We start from the raw sequence: 6,720 nt of genomic DNA, 5'->3' as shown, positions 1-6,720 counted from the left end.
TGCGGAGCTAAGTAAGAATTGGGGAACACCACCGCCGGTGGATTCACAAATGGCGCGGCTGGTGGTGTCTTCTGCTCTGCCTGTAACTACCATCACCTCTCTGAAAGAACCGACGGATAAGCATGTGGAGGGTTGCTTAAAAGCCATTTACACCCTTGCAAGAGCTGTTCATCAGCCCACTATTGCAGCTACTTGGGCTGCAGAAGCTATTGAAGGGTGGGCTCAGGAGGTGGAAGCTGAGCTGCCGTCCAACTTTTCTGATATTGCTAGACAATGTCTCTTGTATATTGTCACAGCATCTCATTGCATTAAGGAGGCGGCTTCTGATGCCGGTGTTCTGGCGGCCAAGGCTTCTACTATGTCCATTTTTGCTCGCTGGATTCTCTGGTTACGGTCCTGGTCTGTGGATCTGGACTCTAAGAAAACCCTGGAGGTGCTCCCTTTTAAGGGAGACATTCTTTTTTGTGGATTGTGGCTGACTTGCCCTCTGGGTAAAGCAAAGGGTCAGGTGTACCCGAAACAGGCTCGCACGTCCAAAACCATTAAGCCCAAACCTAAACGTGCCTGGGCTGCCCGTCATCCTGCTTCAAAATCGGACAAGCCTACTGCATGATGGGGCGGGCCTCCCCCTGGGGGATCCCAGGGGTGGGAGGCCGACTTCTAAGGTTTACCCAGGAATGGTTGAAGACCACTTCTGTTGCCTGGGTACGGGAAGTCGTCACTCACGGATATGCCATATCCTTCAAGAACTCGTCCCCCTCATGAATTTTGCCTGACTGACATCCCCACCAGGGAACATTCAGTATGGTAGAAGAGAAGAATAATAATAATTTATTGTCACTGTTCATAGTCATGTACAGCGAAATTACATACAGTTTCATGTCATATACATAATAAAATACATCACATAAGTTTAGCTAGGTTGAGAATTCAAACCAACAATCGCAGAAGAGAAAAAACTATTCCTTAGCCTAGTGGTACGACATCTTAAACACCTATAACGTCTCCCCGATGGCAAAAGGGAAAAAATGCATTACAGGGATGACCCCTATCTTCAATCATCCTGGTTGCCTTTGACAGACTCCTCACGGTGAGTACATCCGCCAACCTTGGCAAAGGTTGGCCAATGATCCTCTCCGTGGATTTAATCACTCTTTCCAAGGCAACAAGATCCGAACACTTGGCATTACCATACCACACTGTGATCGCGTAGGTCATCAAGCTCTCAATCACACAACGATAAAAGTTAACCAGAGTAACTTGCTGCAGACCTGCTACTCGGAGCTTTCGTAAGAAAAATGACGCTGCTGAGCCTTCCCGACCACTGACGTGATATGCAAGGACCATGATAAATTCTCTGTGAATTTAATCCCCAAAAATTTCACATCGGTAACCCTTTCCACCTCCTCACCATTCAAAAACAGCGGACGAATGCTGTTTTTTTTTTAGATTTCCTAAAGTCTGTCACAACCTCCTTGGTTTTCTTACTGTTTAATAACAGGTTGTTTTTAACCCCCCCACTCAGCGAGTCTTCTCACTTCCTCTCTGTAACTACTCTCATCTCCACCGGTTAATAAAACCCACCAGAGTGGTATCATCCGCAAACTTAATCACAGAGCTTGTCTCCGAATTAGACTCACAGTCGGAGGTATACAGGGAATATAAGAAGGGACTTAAAACACAACCCTGTGGAACTCCTACACTTAACACAAGTTCCGAAGACAAGTCAGCCCAGTCCGACAAAAAATCCAACAGCCAATTACATATGGCTGCATCATATCCAATCCGTAAAAGCTTTTTTACTAACACCGCTGGCACTACCGTGTTAAAGGCGGAGCTATAATCCACAAATAATCTAGCATAGGTGTCTCTGTTTTCAAGATGACAAAGTATTCTATGAAGCACCATAAGAGCTGCGTCCTCAGTTGATCTGTTCGACCGATAGGCAAACTGATTAGGGTCAAATCCCAATGGGATGACACTTTTTAGATGGAACAAAACAACTCTCTCAAAACATTTCATAATCAATGAAGTGAGAGCAATCGGCCTGTAGTCGTTCAGACCAATGACCGACGCAGACTTCGGAATTGGAGCAATTATTGAAGTTTTGAAGCACCGTGGAACAGTGCATTGACTCAGGGAAAAATTAAAAATCTTTGTAAAAATGCCTGCCAACTGCTCAGCACATGCCCGTAATACTCTGCCTGGAATACAATCCCGGCCAGAAGCCTTCCTTACGTTCGTTCTTCAAAAACAATTCATAACTTCAACTTCAGTTCGGGTCAAAAAACTATCTGAATGAAATCTAAAAGAATTACCCGTAAAAGAATCAACCTCTTCAAAATGTGCATAAAAGTGATTTAGCTCATCAGCCGAGGGACCACCCATCCTGACAGAAGTAGACCTTTTGTAATCAGAGATACATTTAATTCATCTCCACATCGTTCTTGCATCACCTGATTCTTTAAAATGGTTTTCAATCTTACTCGAATAAGCTTCCTTAGCAAGACGAATACCTTTTTTTAAGTTAAAACGGGCAGTCGTATAAGCTCATTTATCTTTTACTCTAAATGCCCTATCCCTAGCTCTCAATAAGGAACAAACCTTACTGTTCATCCAAGGCTTATCATTTGGGAAGGTACGAACTAACTTCCTCTTAGTAACACTTTCTATGCAACAGTTAATGACACCACTGATGCCAAGCGATCGTTATCAACACCTAAATCCCCAGTGGCCTTTTCAATAAACTGATCCCAAACGGTACATATCCTATTACAGTCTAACGTTGAAAGCAGATTCACTTCTAATATTCTATCTTACTATTCTAATTGACTCTGGATGTTAAACATACATCAATTTGTACCTTGACTTATGATATACATAGGAACGATCAATACTGTCCAAGTGCCATCACGTGTTGCTTTTGGAGGATTAAAGGTCTAATTTTTGACTTTCCGCTGGACAGTATTATTTTATATGTAACTGACTGTCCAATAATTACTTTCTGCACCAACCATCTTGTTAGCTTTTAATCCACTATGTATGTTTAAGGGAGAATTTTTTTATTTATTCTAATCTAGAAGTAAAGGTTATGTTTTAATTTAATATTACCCCATCATTGATTTTCAAAGAGTGCGCCAAAAAAGGAGTCTTCCTTCTTTTTTCTTAACACTAGTATACAGTAAGTTATTACTGACCTCCTGGTGCAACACCAACAGAGCGATTGTAGGAATTTATACCTTGGTATCTCATGAGATGTTGGTTTATATGTATTGACTTTAGAATCTACTATATAGAGTGCGGAATCAATTCTGTTTCTGGGACATCCCTTCGGATCAGGTGAAGGCAAAAACTCTTCATTTGGTGGTACAATCCCTTCTGAACACAGGAGTGTTCGTACAGGTGAGATAGGCAAGGGGTACTATTCACCGCTGTTCCTAGTCCCGAAACCGAATGGTTCCTCCCTCCCCATTCTCAACCTCAAGTCCTTGAACAAATTTGTGAGAGTATCCAAATTTCGTATGGAAACTCTTCGCTCCATTGTTCTGGCTTTGGAACCTGGGGACTATATGGTATCCCTGGACATACAGGATGCTTACCTCCATATTCCAATTGCCATGTCGCATCAGCAGTACCTGCAGTTTGCAATTGGCAACATTCATTATCAATTTCAGGCTTTACCTTTTGGTTTGACCACGGCTCCACGAGTCTTCACGAAGGTCATGGCAGTAATGATGGCTTTACTCCGCCGTCAGGGTGTCAGGAACCTACCGTATCTGGACAACCTGCTGATCCTGGCGAATTCCCCAGAAATTCTCCGTCATCTGGATCTGACGTTCCTATTTCTGCAAGCCCATGGGTGGCTCATCAACTGGAAGAAATCTTCCCTGGTCCCTTCTCAGAGCATGGTGCACCTGGCGATCATGTGACCAAGCGCCCAGAGCGAAACGCGCGTCACTTCCGGTTCCCGAACTTCCGGTCGCACGGACCACGGCCGCCTCACTCCTCGTCTCCTGTCCCTTCCCTTGGTCTGCAAATATCCTCCTCAGGTTGGGTAATATCACCATCGGATACGGCCGGAGGACGGGTTTTCTCACCCAGCCAACGCTTTCCCCTCTTCAGCCACGGGAACTTCCACGCACCACCCAAATAATAGGGGATGTGGTGGAGACTTGGTTCTCCTCGTAATTACAGCATTTATGGCTCTCTGCATAAATCCATTTAGGATTAAAATGTAGGGGCTGATAATGAGGATTTGCATACAAGGGACACATGCATTTATGATTCATGAATTAATATAATCTCTGAATTTACAGTATTGAGCAATATACTGAACTTCTTTTCATGGTGTTTATATATTGTTTTGCTTTCAAATTTTTGTGGCTATTACAAAGTTCTCTATTGCTGAGGCCATTGCCTCATTCACTATATTTGAACTATCTAAGGTGTGCAAAACCGAGATATACCCAGGGCATTTGGGCAGAGGATATATTAACAAATTGTGGTACCCCCTTTCCAGAACACAACATTTTGAATTATTTTTGTGGTACCTGCTGCTATTTTCAATTATCTTACAAATGTATGGGAAACAGAGAGACTTCTAGGATATCTGTATAGAGAATATATTTATCAATATACTTTTTCATATTTTATCATTTCATTGAATTTACATACTAGTGCTTAGTACTGCTGTTCATGTGAGTTTGGTACTGCTACCCATGTGTGTTTTCTGTTAATCCTTTGGCTCTCACTGTTCAGCAACATTATCACATTCGGATTGCATAAGTGTGGAAAGCCAGAGGCACTGCATGATATTACATGATATACTTGGAAGCGCAATTGTGATAGAGTTGATTTAGGAGTTATAAAACCCAGGAGTCAGGGAAATACATAACCATTAGTGAATGCAATGCCAAGTGACACTCTGCAGTGACAAAATATCTTTGTCACACAGATCTTTATTTGTTAGATTTCTCAGCAATATTTTTGTAGCCTAGTCTTTGAACAACTAAAGCCCGATACTCACTCCATTTTTGATCGATATCTGTGGGTCCCTACACAATTGGAATACGGTGCGCTCTGGAGACATATTCACCTACGGTCAGACCGCGCTGAGTATGCCCAAACTCGTCTGATCTTGGAAGCCAAGCACTGCAGGGCCTGGTCAGTACCTGGATGGGGAAACACCAGGGAATACTAGGTACCGTAGGTATTTTATTCTCCTACGCACATCATAACTTTGGGACCCACGGTCAGGAACTCGATCCTAGGCTCCAATAATTATTGGACCCTATCAGGCATGAGGGAGTGACCTCATTCCATAAAATTCTCTATTATAGAGGATATGAATGTGTTTTCTCTTAAATGAGGGATTACAGATTTTCGCTTACTTACATTATTATTTTGCCTATAATATGAACATCAATGCTCATGAGTATCAACGCTCCTAGATTATGAATGCTTGCTCTCTTCTTTTTTAAGTATATTATAATAAAAGTTACATTTTAATAATTTCATATTTTACATTTTTCAAGTGTGCCCTGGAAAAGGCATATAGTTGCTTTTGTCTTTTGTCTCCTCAAAAGATCACACCCGTTGTTTCATAGTTTTCATAACTATTTTTCGGGAGCACCACAAACCATTTGCCAAATTAATTATTAAAGTAGGCTTTACGTTGGTTTAACAATATTATCAATTTATTCAACTATAATTGCTATAACCTGTGCAGATTTATACCTTCCGAATAAGGCATTGTTGGACACTCACAACCAGTGGTTGTTCTTGTCTCAGTAGAAGGTCCTGAACTTCAGGACAGAATTCGACGCTTCCTTTCTCGTCCACGAGTGTCGATTCACTTGGCGATGCAAGTACTAGGCCTCATGGTGTCTGCTTTCGACATGGCGGAGTACGCTCAATTTAATTCCCGCCCTCTGCAGAGATTGATTCTTGCCAAGTGGGACGCCTGCCTCACCGGATCAGGTCTCACATGATCTCATTGTCTCCGGAGGTTCGTCTGTCACTGGCCTGGTGGCTCCAGGACCAACGATTGAGCAGGGGTCGTCCCTTCTGGATATCCAACTGGGTCCATCTGATGACGAATGCCAGTCTGAGGGGTTGGGGCACGGAGGTTGGAGCAACACTCCCTTCAGGGTTGGTGGACCAAGGAGGAGTCTCTCCTCCCGATAAACATTCTGGAATTGTGGGCAGTGTTCAATGCTCTGAACCTGGCCCAGCATCTCATACAGAACAGGCCTGTTCAAGTACAGTCGGACAACGCCATAATAGTGGCGTACATAAATCATCAAGGCAGCACTCAAAGCCGCATGGCAATGATAGAAATGTCAAAGATTCTTCAGTGGGCGGAATGCCATCTGCCAGCCATATCGGCAGTGTTCATTTCGGGGGTCCTAAACTGGGAAGCGGACTTCCTCAGTCGTCATGACGTACACGCCGGAGAATGGAGCCTCCATCCAGAAGTATTTCAACTCCTAGTGGACAAGTGGGGCCTACCAAAGGTAGACCTGATGGCGTCTCGACACAATCACAAGGTTCCGGTCTTTGGAGCAAGGACAAGGGATCCTCAAGCAGCGTTCATGGACACACTGGAAATTCCATGGATCTTTCGGCTGCCGTACGTGTTTCCTCTGGTGTCACTTCTGCCCAGAGTGATAAGGAAGTTCAAACAAGAAGGAGGACTCCTGCTTCTGATCGCCCCAGCGT

The 6,720-nt window shown here is 43.6% G+C and overlaps 1 pseudogene; it reads left to right on the top strand.

Moving 5' to 3' along the window:
- The first annotated feature begins 5,093 nt into the window (after positions 1-5,093).
- LOC135052220 (5S ribosomal RNA) lies at positions 5,094-5,212 on the top strand (annotated as a pseudogene).
- Positions 5,213-6,720: the final 1,508 nt, after the last annotated feature.

This window comes from Pseudophryne corroboree, chromosome 2, assembly GCF_028390025.1.
Source record: "Pseudophryne corroboree isolate aPseCor3 chromosome 2, aPseCor3.hap2, whole genome shotgun sequence".
Taxonomy (NCBI): Eukaryota; Metazoa; Chordata; class Amphibia; order Anura; family Myobatrachidae; genus Pseudophryne; species Pseudophryne corroboree.
The sequence above is the reverse complement of the archived record's forward strand: the minus strand, read 5'-3'. Positions and strand labels throughout refer to the sequence as shown.